The sequence below is a fragment of the Acyrthosiphon pisum genome, chromosome A2 (assembly GCF_005508785.2).
Source record: "Acyrthosiphon pisum isolate AL4f chromosome A2, pea_aphid_22Mar2018_4r6ur, whole genome shotgun sequence".
Taxonomy (NCBI): domain Eukaryota; kingdom Metazoa; phylum Arthropoda; class Insecta; order Hemiptera; family Aphididae; genus Acyrthosiphon; species Acyrthosiphon pisum.
Genome location: NC_042495.1, coordinates 30633522 through 30648488, shown reverse-complemented (window position 1 = coordinate 30648488; position 14967 = coordinate 30633522). Strand labels below are relative to the sequence as shown.

Here is a 14967-nt window from a genome sequence, read left to right as displayed (position 1 = left end):
GGAGAGGAAACAGTACGTTATTATTATTCATATATTATATTATATAGATTGATTGCGGTTATAATATTATTATATATAACGTGTACCCATACGATTACACGCATATTTTGGTCATGCGCAGGACTCGAATTGACTCGCAGCGCCATACAATGCAATTTATGATGAGAGTACTATAGGTATTATTATCATTAACGATCGGCGTGTGATATGTAAATTAAGGGTCATTACGTGTGTTATTGAGTATTGTTCGCGTAACGCCATATATATATATATATATATATATAGGTAGGTAGTACTCAAAGGTACATATAATAATAATAATGTTATATCTCTACACAGTTTATGCGCTACCTATCGTCCGAAAAGAGAATAGTGAAATTCCGTAGTCGTTATTACTACTGTTGTGGGACTCGGCTCGTTTAATAATTTCGATTTATAATTAACACGCACAACAATGAGATCGTTAAAAAACATTCGACTGCGGACCATATCGGAGAACGACAATGATGTTTTTATTCACTCGAATTCGATGCCACCGCCACCGCAATAATAATAATATTATAATAACAACACTGCTGAGCGAGCATAATATTAATAATATATTATTATTATATAGTCGTGTTTTCCAAATCGGGTTTTTGCCTCCACCAGGTGTTTTGTCTTTGTAGTCGGCTGCTTCTGACTAAGGCGCGGATCATCCGTAATAATAATATTGGTGTATTATAGATCGACGGACGGTCGTCTTTTTTCGTCGGCACCACACGAGTTTTTCCGACCCAGAATCCTGCAGGACACGTATACGCAGGATTTTATGCAGTATGCCAGGAGCGGGACGATAATATTGTATGCAGTGGGTGTAAAATCAATGGATGTATAGACGTCCTAGTCGTGGGTTATAATTATAGGTACACAACAATATTATGTAAACAGGCATATCCCTAGGTACATAACGTGTTTTACCTAGATATGCATAATATATAAACCGCGATGAACACTTGCGTAGGTGTTATGTCACTGCCACGACACTGCGTGGTGTGGTCAAGTGTGTTTTTTCTGCAACCGGCGAGGAAGTACAACTACGACGATGACATATTGTCAAATAGAAAACATTATACGTATGTACATACTCGTATTATTAAATACACGCCTGCTGCCAAAATTATATTTGTTTATTATACATTTGAATAACTGCTGCGCCTTCTAATACGCATAGACGACGCTTTCACTTTATTGCGACAGGAAAACATAGAAGAAGCTTCTCGAGACGATTTCGTAATCCGCGAAAAAAAAATGTGTGTTTCCTTCGCGTCTTGTTTTCCCCCGTTCGACGCATATTATATTAGTATTATATAGGTACAACGGTCCAGATGAGGTGGTGTCTCTATAATCATAACGCGCCGTCGGTGATTTTTTTTTCCGCTCGCTCGGTGGTTTTTTCTGCTTCATCTCGCTGCTGCAGAGTTCTACACGTCGTCGCCCTCGTTCCTCCGTCGACTCCTCGTGGTAAACACGAAAATAATAGCTCGAACGAGCGGGGCGTGGTCGTTATACAGACGCGTAGTCGCTAATGACTCCTGCACCGCGGCTCTCCGGAGAGGCGTCTGAGTTATTTACGGCCGCGACGGCGATTAAAAACGAATTACGGCGACGACGACGACGACGATATCCATCGAAGCACGATCCGTCGTCTCGCACCTGCCCGCAACCCCCGAACCAGAGCGTCGCCGCGGAGAGAGGGTTGATCGCTTGTACGACCCTCACACGCACGCCGACGTCATAATATTTTCGCGTCTTATCGTCAGCTGCAGTGCACTGGAAAACGAAACGTTTATGAAACTCGCGATTCCGATGGTCCTATAATGTATATAATATATCGTATACGAGCCGCGTATTATGACGACGTGAAGACGATCGGCGGCGTTTCCGACGTTGATGGATCGTGTTTAAATTTCTTGCGCGAGAGCCCGCACCGCACTCGAAACGCCGCCACGACTACTGCTGACTTCACCACCCCCCTCCCCCCACCCGTTTTTACCGAGTTTTCAATACCACCACCGGTGTAGAAGGGTGGATGGAGGTGGCGGTGGTGGATGGAGGGTTAACACACACGTATACAACGCGCATATTACACCGTCCCGATGATTTATGATTTTCCGGCAACTTTTGTGTGCGAAATGTTTACGCCGCCACAGAGTGTGTGTGTGGGTGTGGGTGTGTGTGCGTAGGGGCGTTATACATATTTAACAGCCATTTGTCTGCGTGTCTCTCATTCCCCGCACCGCCGCCGTCCGAATATTTTTGACGATTACGCGCCGTTTAGGCTCTCTTGCACTACATGGCGAGGGGGCCGAAGGTGATTGACGACGACGACGTATTTATATAATATTAGATAAAATAGTATATAATAATATGGAATACACCGCAGTCAGCCAGCGCCGCCGCCGACGTTTCCGATCGACGTGACGTTATTCGCCGATCGATTTTCGCAGCAACAATAATAATAATAACACCCGACGTGTGCACACAATACACATTATCATACCTAGGTACTGTTATATTAGAACAACCATGGTATATTCGGTAATACCAACCGGACAAAGTGGCCGATACCTATATATTATAATCCTCGGAATCCGACGAGCGAGCGCGATTATTCGCAATTTAACGGGCCATTCACGCGAGTCGTCTCGGCCGCCGGTAAATAATAATTATTATCGTCATTCAGTCACTCGCGTTTCAAACCCATTGAAATCGGGACACACACAATGGTCGGCTTGATTGAACTCGGGGTCGTTTGCGTGTCGCTACACCGGTGCAGTGCAGCTCACCCGCGCCGATGAGGGTGTGCAGCAGGGCGATCGTTTTTCGCCGACGAGTCTAAATATTTTTTTAATTATCGAGGTTTGTTGTGGTGGTTTTTCTGTAAATTTTTTGGCCAAGAGTACCTACATTTTTCCGGTAATACCTACCACGAAAATCCGTTCGACGAAAACAAATATTTTTCGGTTCATACATACGTAACCGCGCGCGACCAAGGTTACCGCGCGGCGCTAAAACGTTTTCGCCGTATCGATTTCCCACCCATCTCGCACTGTACCACGCAGCTCGCGTTTCTTAACGATGTTCGTTTTTATTTAATACCTAAACCACGGTTTTCGAGAAGGCGACGTTTAATTTTCTTTTCCAGTTCTGCACAACAAATAAATACACATTTCCGTCGTAGTGCGCTCTGCGGGAATTTATTTTCGTACCATTAATGACTGCATAATAATGAATATGTAATAATAATAATGATAATAATAATAATATAATGGAATAGTTTCCTTTTTCGTGTTCAATTAGTTTTCGCTTTTGTTCGAGAATTCGAATTTAAAAACTTCCAAAGTAGTATTTATCATTCATTTTTTTCGTTTTTAATTTATTCAAACAATTTTTACTGAACCGTATAATGTAGGTGTAATACCAGATACCTATACCTACTGTATGTATTCAGCTATGTATATCGAACAACTTATTCATTAATTAAATGTGTTCTACCGAGCACTTTCATCTTAATAGCTTAACCTTGACTATAATATATTATTTATTGCTCTCGTTTATCGCCTTCAGTCCAACAACAATGAGGTATATTCAAAACACGCCGATAGTCTCCACACAACTGGTTTGTACTTTCTTCTCATTTCTTTATTGCATATTTTATATATACTGGTATAATGATATGTACACCCAACCGATACTCGTTCGATTCCCCCTTTCCTTCGCCCGTCCGGACGACTCTGGCCATCATTAACTTCAACGATACAATTTTCAATATCGTATATACGATTACAGAAAAAAAAAAAACAAAAATAGTCGAGCTATAGGTATGTTAAAATAATATTATGATAATTTATTTGAAAAATAAAGAAAGTAAACGATCCAACGTGAGCGTTTATCCCATTATCACACACGGTGTAAGTGTTGTCGATCGTTGAAATCGTGCGCATATTAATAATATACATTTTATAAAATTAATTAGTCTTGGAAAAAAAAATATAGCGTTGGTCCTGATGCGGACTTATATCTCGCCAATTTTACTGTTTGTAGAATAATACCAAGGTAAATGATAGGTATAATATGGTTACAGCAGTCGTACACGAACTGTACAAGCCGAGTGGCGGGCAATGAGCCTGTCCGGGTTCTATCACAGCAGCTGACAATAATAATAGTAATAATTAAATACCAAACGCAGTGTCGTCGTCGTCGTTGTTGTTTGACATTTGCCCGCTCGTCTCTTCTTCGCCGGGTTATATAACCGTATTTTATGTACCTAGGTGTATAATAGTCAACCAAAGTGCTTACACATTTATGTGAAATCCGGGAAAGAACGAAACATATACATATGTCACCTACCGGATTATCGTACAAATTTATGTAATTCCGTTTGTACCTAACACTCACAGAATATTATACGCATAGGGTTTTTAAAAAAAATTTTGTATTTTTGTATTTTATTTCATTGTATTGTATTGTACGGTATAAAGTACATGGTATAAAACCGTTTAGTATCTCAACCGTTATCAACAATTTAACACGCTGCAGGCTGTTAAACCGATGACCAGCAATATGAAACTTTTTGATAATTTCGGAGAAAATTTTAAAAATAACAATTATACATGAATTATTTTAGAGTGAATTGATGTTTGAGGTCATGGTTCCAATCCACGTGACTAGCAATATTTTTAATTTAAGAGCATGTTTAAGTCATACAAATCAAAGTGAACTGTATTCTTAAATATTTCGAATTAATTTTTTAGTGTGTAATAGGCAACTAATATATATTTTTTTAACACAGTCTATAGGTATAATACTTTTTATATATTATGTTTGATATTGTGTATAAGACCTACCCACTCTCTAAATATTATAAACTCACGAGTGCATAGTATTATATAGGTACGGTAGGTACGTGCGGAGAGCTTAGTCGTGTGTTTCTTTTCACAGTTTCAAAGATTTCGCGTTCGAAATCGACTCGCATCGCACGAACGTGTGAGGTGTGAAAAGTTTAAAGGTCGGTGGCACTGCCGTTGCAGACACGTTCCGAAGAGCTGTTACAACAGATAATTCGGTTTGTCATTATTATATTTTTTTCCCTCCACCAATCGCGTACGCGCTTTTCCGGCGCTTTAATAGATATTTTCCAACAATACACGTGTGTCGCGTGCGGTCTGATGGCGCGCGGGAGGCGAACGCCGCGAAAAACACGTTCGTGATAGCTGGACGAATATTGCTCGACGTCTGCTCAGTTTTCCGACGACGATTTTCACCTACCTACCTACCTGCCTGCCTAACTATATATATATATATGGAGGGGGCCCAGGAATCGTCGTCGTAAAGCTCGTCACATTTCGTGTGTGGCGGTTCCATTTCCTGCCCTCCCGCAGCCGCCTCGTTGACACGAAATCCATTTCATTTTTTTTTTTGTCCTCAGTGTGAGCTTCCGTTCTCCATTATTCCACTTAACTCGGGACGCCCCGCCATATACCAATATATATATTTCGATAACAGAAACGAAACGTATAACATTACGTTCTGTCGTGCTTTCGAGTCGAAAAAAGCTTTGTCTATTTGGGAAAAAATTGGAAAATGAATCGCATCGGTCGTTTGAGTGAAGGAGTTAGTAGTGTCACTAGTGTGTGTTTTCGAGTTTTTTAAAATAATTATTATAATCGCAATGTATTGGACGATAGGACTGTGCTGCAGCCACCTTACATTGTATTATAGTTCCGCCATTTATTATTCTGATTTTTCGTATAAATCAAAATAATTTAATAACTACGATGCGATCGTTTCCCGTTGATCCGTCGGTCTACCACGATATTTATTATTGTTTCGTCGCTGCAGGTAGGTAGGTAGGTACAACAACAAAGGGGACGCGCGTAGATGGTATATTATATTAATATTATTATTATTATGTATTATGTTATAAAGAGAGCCGTTTAATATCGCAGGGCGACGGGAATGTTGTACGCGTTTTATAATGTACGAATAAAATTCCTTGGGGCCGTTTATAACTTTAATTTAAATGGCAAAAAGCAGATAAAAACCCGGTCCCCGGGATTTATGATGACATTATTTGCTTGCTACTCTACCGCACGGCGCGCGCTGAAATGCCCACGTCTGGCTATTATTATTATTATTATTATGCATATTTTGGAAAACAGCCTGCCCGGCCGTTGTTGTCTGAATTATTATTATTTTTTCTTTTCCATTATAAATTGGGCAACATGGTGGCGTTCATACTTCCCACCGCCGCCGAGCGTGTACGCGTACGCACGCACACACACAATCAACGACAACAAACGACGTATAAATCTTATTAGGACGAGTCTTTTGTTCCGGTGAAAATAAAAAAAGCAATTTTATTGCTTCCATTCCACCTTTCCATGCACATTCAAATAATGTAGGTATATAATAATATGTATACACAAACACATACACACACAATCGCTACGGGCACACAGATTTCGACCTCTCTTCGTGACGTCCTCGCGTATATCGAATACCGGACATCCCTATAACAATTTATACAACTACAGCATATTATGACGAAATTATCTATACCGGCCGAAACACTTCCCCGGACCGTAACCCGAGACCTGGTAAGTGGTAACCGATGAGGTACACGTAATGTTCTGCAGCCGTGTCCCCTGCGAGCGGTTTCAGTGCGACGGATTCGTCAAAAATACGCGGAGAGTTCGCCTGTTGGCGTGCAACTACTATAATATCGATATTCTTTTGACATAAGTCAATATCGATATATTTTATCGATTATTGGACCGTATATTATTATTATGACGTTAGTTCGTAATTGCTGCTGTTAAGTATTAACTGCGTAATCGGAATTCATTCACAAACGTTCAGGGTTAACGCCGCCGCCGCGGAGTCTATTTAGAAATAATTGTTTAAATTACACATATTTTACCAGCAACGTGTTTCCGAGTGATTAACTATATTTTTTATTTACACATCTAACCTAACTAATTAATAATTGATAGTAATAATAAAACGTAAAATTACGATAGGTGTGTGTTTTATTATTATTACCTGTTGATATAATGTACTAATTATATATTATATTATATATATATATATATATAAGTACTAATTATATCATATTATATACTGTAGAGTATTTATTTAGGTAATATACATTAATTATAGGAGTATTATGAACTTGGACATATTTTTGCTTCGTCATAATAGCAATCGTTTTATTGTTACACAATTTATTACTATAGTGGCAAACGGTAATGCACTTTATAATATCGTATTACGTACCTACGTAATACGTTTCTAAATTAACATTTAAAAACTTTGGCTTTCTCAGAGTCATATATCTGGATATATTATTACGCACGTAATTGTTTTTTTATTTTAAAAACAAAAAACGAGGCTGGTTTCGCGTTGTTATAATATTATTATATGTTGAATGCCATTTATGTCCAAACAAATTATTATACCGGACTTGGATACCGCTTCGCACGTGCTGTACCTACATAATATTATAAAATATATATGCGGGGAGATCCGTTCAACGTATAAGACACTCATTATATTTTTGGAAAACGTAAAGTTTTCGAAATATATATTTTTTTTTACACGATTTCACGCCGTTACAAAACAATACATTATTGGTGAACAACATTATATTTTTCACTATTTTTATCGTTATCATATTATTTTAATATTCTTAAGAGCGTAGTCATATTTGTACTACTCGTCCAAAATTAGATTTTAACATTTTTTAAAAACAATAGGTAACGATGGTAAATTATCGAAAAAAAAACCTATATTTTCAAAAACCAGTCTCTAATCGAACGCATCAACCGCGGTAGGTACCTACTGCGCGACCGGCACGCGGCGGGGAAAAGGAACGCTTTCGTTTTCCGCTCGAAAAGATATTTTGCATTTCACCCGCGCCTTTGTGACGGCGATCCGTCTTGACGGGCGTCGATGGACGGCGAAAAAAATTATCATTCGCGTTATGACATTATGAAAACAGCCGTACAAGCCATCACAGAACGATACGCGTATAATAATATATATTATTAAAATAATAATAAAATAATAACGATTTTACGTCGTCGGATTATTATGCTCTCGTCTCGTGTGGAATTCGCCGCGTCGAAATGGAAAGTGCACAACCGGTCGTCCGGCCCCCGTCGGGTTATCGACATTGACATTGCCCGGGCGAGAGTGCAATCCGCCGCCGCCGAAACGACCTGCGCTCGCACAAAACTGCCGCCCCGGGGTCCTAACTCGCCGCCGCCGCCGCCACGGTGAAACCAGTTCGTCGACAGCACCGCGACGGCGCGCGAACTCTTCGGGGTGACGTTTTGCCGACGACGGACCTGCGTTGTCATTACCGCTATTATACCGGTATCCGGTATACGGTAATAGTGATAATAATAATATATTCAGTTATTATATTATATACATCGCGCGCGCGCTGTAAACGCATCGTCTTCCACGATATTATATTATTATTATTATTATTATTATTATTATTATTATAGACGTCACACGTAAGCGCCGTAATAGCCGGTAGGCGTAATCCGGCGACTAGACGGAATATTATGAAAGAGAAAAACGTACCGTTATTTTAATGGCGTTTTCTTCGCCCTCGTTCGCTCGACTTTTCCATTTTCCGTTCGACAGCATTCCGCGCAATAATATTACACACTGACCCGTAATATGCGATGGCGCCGCCGACGTTGTAATATCGAGCCAGTAGATAGGTATGTACATTACTGTACGGCGAGACGGCTGCAGCTGCCGACTATATACCTAGGTACTCGTTTACTGCAGATAAAACAAATTACCGTCTTACGTGTAGGTATACAATGTACGGTTGCACCGCGATTGCGTGGTTTTCCCGGTATTATTCCATTCTCGTCGTTTCCTACGCGTAAGTACCAACCTGCCCATATAATATATAAACGTTGTGATAATTTCGCGTTCCCTGGACGTTCCACTAACGGCAAGGCTTACGACGACGGCGACGACGACGGCGAGGAGCTTCCAAGAAAATTACCAGTGAGATTGGAAACAAAATGCAACGGGACGCAGCGTGTTGTCGTCGTGCTATCGGTTAATCTGTTCCACGAACTCATTCGAATTCTGATGTTTAAAATTTTTGGAATTTTTAAGTATATACTCGAGGACTGACCGTATTTCAGATTTTATTCCATTCGTGAGTGCATTGCGTTTACGGGATGGCCCTAGTGTGGCGAAAGAGACTTTAAACAAGACCAATCTTCTTCACAGTAAACATGTAAGTAGGTATTATCAAGCATTATTATTTTTTTTTTTTTTTTGAAAACGTCGATGCATCTAAATCAAATTTTGAACGATTGAAGTTTCTGAATTATTAAAATGTTTATTTTATCAACAGATAATAGTCTACAAAGTTAAACAACTCAAAAACTACTGGTTTAAATTTCTTTATATCTGTTTACACCGACATTTTCGAAAAAGTCATCTGATTAACAATGAACAGGAAAGAGGGCGAATCTCGATTTAAAAAATAAAAGTCGTCATTACCACAGATCATTCCTGAAAACTGTGTACAAAATCGAAGTAAGTATACTTATTTGAAAATACGTCTTTATATTAAGTATAATATTTAAAAGTCCCGAAAATAAGAAATTTAATAATTTCATAATTAAATGAAAAAAATTGGGGTTAACATGTTCTGAAAATCACTCTGTATAATGTTATACCAAACGTTTTATGATCATTCTAAGTCACCGGTGCAGTGCTCTTTTAGAGGCCATTGTGTTACCATATGGTTTTAGGACTATACATATATATAAATGTATATAATAATATTATATTATATAAATTTGGGAACCTGTGCGAAAACGAATTACAGCCGGCAGGTCTGACTTGACGTCGTTGCTCTAACCATGTCTAATTTCGAACGATTATTTATATTTTTTTCCAAACGCGACACGTGACAATAAAATTATTATTGTTTATTGTGAATGCGAAGACGTCGACGGTCGTGCGAGTGGCACACGTCGCGCTTAGACGATATTATAATATGTACACCGACTACTGTATGTGTAACATTATTATTATAATATCGCTTTAACCTTGGACATTGTACACTGCAGTGCCTACCTATATAGTCCTAACCTGTGAACAACGAATTCAAATTTTGTAATAGAGTTTTGAGTTGGAAAAAAATCCATTACAAATGGGTCGGAGATGAGAAACAAAAAACAACATAAAAACGACGACGCCTGCAACTCCTACATCGCGGATGATTATTTATAATTGTGATGCTCCGTGAAACATACCTATATAATAATATGATAATATTATGATATATAGACGACTCTGTACCTACGAATAGAACGAAGACCAAAACCGTCGTACACGTCATTATAGTTAATAACGCCAACGTATTATTTCGTAGACGTCGGCAGCTGTAGTGTATTATACATACTTATACCTACCTGGGTGCAATCCAAAATTGTTTAACGTTTTCATTCGACGTTTTGAAAACACGCTTATTACTTACTATGATATTCGTGTTAATAATATTAGATACTATACCCTGTGGCCAATGCGCATTCCGATAATACCTATAATATACTTAAACACCACACGGTTTCAAAACGGAAACGGATACTATAATGGCCGACAATATAGGAGGTACCTCGGCGCCGGGGTTTTGACGACCTTGAAACGTTCCGGCGTCTAATGAAACGTTATGTTTTTCGGGAAAACAAGGTCAGACCGAGAGTCTCCGACGACAGAGCCCGTTTAAGACCGAAAGTGAATTTCTAATAACCGCGGTATACCGAGAGAGAATGCGCGTACCTACATATTTTATTAACGTGCATATACCTAGGTATAATACCTACCGTATGTTGTTATTAAGTATATAAACGTGATATACATCGTCGAAACACAATATATTGTGTGTACAGCCGCGGGGCGCCACGTGCGATGGATAGGCGAGTGGATCTATGGAAATCGTTTAAATTCCGTGATGAGATACTTAAAAAAAAAAATTCCGAGCGAAAGCCAATACGCGCGCCTATAATAATATTATAATATCGTTGGCCCTATATCATATTAATATTATGTTATTATAATAATGATAACGCACGGCGGACTGATAAAAAAGAAAAAAATGACTATAACAATTGTAATAATAATAATATATTCAAAACAATGTAAACGACAACGACAACGACGAGTTGTGCACAAAACGTATTATTTTATAACACAATGTTTTACTTTCTTTTTCCTCTCCTCTTCGAACGCGATTTACACTTCTCCTCGTCGCCCAGCTGCACACGACCGCGAGTGTAAAATTATTGCGCTCGTGATCTCTGTCTATTCCGACGTTTTGGCGAGATCGGATATCCGCCGCAGAGTGCGACCTAGACCAGCGACACCGTTATCGGAACGAGAAGACTAAAAAAAATTGTCATTCCCGTGCCAACATATTACAATACCAGCTATTATAATATAAAAATATTATTTACAATTTTGCTGCAGGACTCTTGCTCTTAAAAATCGTAGAAATGATTGTATTAATCTATTTAATGAAATAATAATATTATCGTACCGTACAATGGCCGTGACTACGAACGTCGTCGTGGGTAAACAATGCGCGTTGGTCGTCCAATAGAACATTAAATTATTTCTACCTATTTAGAAAATGGGAAAATGTATAGCAACGCGATATGTGGGAAATGAATCGACTGCGCGCTGTATACCCATGACATCGCGTATTGTCAACACAATAATAATTATTATTATAATAATGTTCATGTACAATATTTGCACGAAACAGTGACTATCGATCGGTATAATAGTGGCTTAGACGGAACTTAAGGTGAGGGAGCACAAACAAAATTATTTCCACGCTCTTGCCGAAGATAGTCCAAACGTACTTATATTAAATATGTTTTATTCTTGTCTTTTCTATTTTAAGACATTTATAATATTATTCATATACCTACTTATATAATTGCCATTATAGTTATTCATTTTTACTACTTAATATGTAATAAAAAAAATAATAATAAAAAACCCCCTCTTACCACACTACTATCACTCATCAAAATCGCCACTGTCGTCAATATAATCTAAGAACATTATCATTTTATCCTATCAAGTAAAACAATAATGAATCTAAATGAAAGTACGCGCCTTGTCTAAAAAATAGCGTTGGACGACTAAGAATGCAGAAGCCATAAAATCGAAATAATTTTTAAAAGAAGTTCTGTAATAGCATTAAATGTCATATTAATGTTGTTGACTAGTTGCATTAATGAATCCGACGACAACACAACAACACATTTAATCAGCCATGAATTTGTATTTAAAAACGAATTTGTCACTTCTGGGTTTTAAAATTTAAAAAAAAAAACCCATTTTTATTTGTCTTTATTTATTAATTAACCATTTGCATACGAAAAACATTGAACACAATATAATCTATTGTATTATTCGAAAACGACAAAATTATATTAAAAATGAATCCTAATAATAAATATCGTTAATAGATTAAAAAAAACTACTACAATAATATTAGTAATTAAACCATGCATACAAAATTACTATAGAATTGGTAGAAAAAAAATGTTATTGATATTTTATTAATTTAAATTATTTTATATTTTATTATAATATTATAGTTTTAATATATTGATGGTCATTTTAATCAATAATATATATTTTTTTTTATTATTATTCAAAGAAATAACAGTCGATAGCTTGGCCATTCAGAGTTGTTATATTTGTTAAAACGTAATTTCGATATTATTATTAACAGTAAAAACGTTGAAATACATTAAATATAAACGTTTTCGTTGCATGCAAAAAAGTTGCTATAAAAATATTAAACTTTATAACTATAAACGAAGTTTTAATGTGTTAGAACTTGATCACAATGATATGAGTTGTAATTAAATAAAATATGTATAAACATTAAAGAAAGTGATCATAATACGATATTGTATTATTGTCGATGAAGTAGTTAAATATTTTTTATTATTTTTTTAAAACGTAGTTTTATATTCAGAGAGCAAAACCCTAATAAAAACATCGTAGAAAATTTAAAACAAATCTACAAAATTAAATAAAATATTTTATAGTATAATTTTATGGTACAAAATTAAAAAAAATTCATGTAGGTAATTCTGAATTTATTTTCTTATATTTACAAAAAATAATCACCCAAGCGTAATAAATATTTTAAAATCATTTACAATAATTTAACTAAAACATTGGCAAAATACCTAAATATAATCGTGTAAACGAATATTGTACATTTTAAAAATGTACATATTTAATTAGAAGAAATTTTCAGGAAAAAATAGTAAGAAATAAAAGTCTGAAAAATTCTAACATCATAAACACGGAAATATTCTATGTACAACTATTTATCTATTGGCAATGTTATTTATGTAATTTATGATATTCCTGATTTTAATTTATAATACGTAGTTTTAAGAAAAAAAATAACTTATAATATTGTACATCAATTTCGTTATTCACGCCATAAAATTATATTTTTTTCACGTTTTTAACAATTTTTAAATTTTAGATTTTTCTATTATTATTTTTTACCTTGCCTGCATAATTACGCGTAATCAATATTAATGAATTTTTAAGAAAATTTTATTTATTTGCATGCAAAATTACGTTATGAAATATCATATTAAAAAAAAATAATACCTTCGTTACTTTAAATAATAAACATATTATAATATTTTATGTCATGTTTCAAGAAAATCGCTGCATTTTATGGCCGTGTAATAGCGTTTTATAATGATTTATAAACATATATATATATATATTTTTTTTTTATTGACGATAACATAATATTGTGTACACATAATATGATAATATTATACAGAAAATCCTCGCGACGTTTCCGCAATAATGACCATCACAAACACTGTAGCCTAGCGTTCAAGTCTCAGGCGTACAGCGTAATAATTTTACCTAGTCAGACTTTAAATTGTTAAAATAATCCTAAACAAATATCATAAAAAAAAAAAAACAAAGGCAGAAGGGCGAAAAAAAATTTTAAATCCAAAACCCGTGTTTAAATGACGTTCTCCGACGAGGAAGAGGTCTGAGAGAAAACAGTGGAAAAAAATCCCAATAATGACTTTACCTGTATATATTCGACGGCTGGCGCACTCGGGGCCCTGCAGCGGCGGATCGTGGTCGTCGTCCTCCTTCGGGGGAAAAATCGGTTCGGTCCCGATGCCGTGTGTGGGTGTGTATAAAATGTGCAGTGAGATAATAATATTATTATAATATTAAATTTATAATTTAATATTAATATAATATTATTTTACTACGATATTATTGTGAATGCGATTTCGCGAAAAAAAATTCCGTTCGGACGGACGGACTTGTGTCTGCGAGTGTATGTGTGTGGCGAGTGTACACGCGCGGGTAATGTCTAAATGGTGACTGCACAAGAAATTAAACCTCCGCCGTCGACGTCGTTGCGATCCGTTCATTTCGCCGGGCGAACGTGTGCTCTCGCCGCCGCCGCCGCCGTCCTTACCACCGACCGGTCGTCTCTCGCGCGGTGATAACAACGACGGTGGCTGCAGCGTTAACGTCGCCGGAAAAACGAATGGTTTTCGCCGTTTACCCAATAATCGGTTAAGGTGTACCTACGATAATCGGCGGGTTCGATCGTTCCCAATTTTCGTTTCGTTTTTCACGTGTTTATATATTATTTCCGTTACGTTTCGTTTCACATAGTGTATTTACCTACTGCGGCGATTGCGTTATAGATCGATTTTACGAAATTATTCGCACGGGAGCACAATTCCGAGGTCGGAGATCAAACGCTGCACGTTGTGACGAGAGCTCCAGCTTAGACTTAATAGGTATTATAATATTGGACAACTGACTAGGTATATGGATAACGTG

General features: G+C 36.9%; 1 protein-coding gene across 3 annotated transcripts in view; it reads right to left on the bottom strand.

Annotated features, from left to right (window-relative positions):
• The window catches only part of LOC100159263 (flocculation protein FLO11), a 127528-nt gene extending 113013 nt beyond the window's left edge, over window positions 1-14515 (bottom strand). For all 3 annotated transcript variants that reach the window (XM_029490697.1, XM_016803993.2, XM_001948838.5), the window contains exon 1: window positions 14192-14515. The gene's annotated coding sequence lies outside the window, so the exon portion shown is untranslated. The remainder of the gene's footprint in view (window positions 1-14191) is intronic.
• Between the last annotated feature and the right edge of the window lie 452 nt (window positions 14516-14967).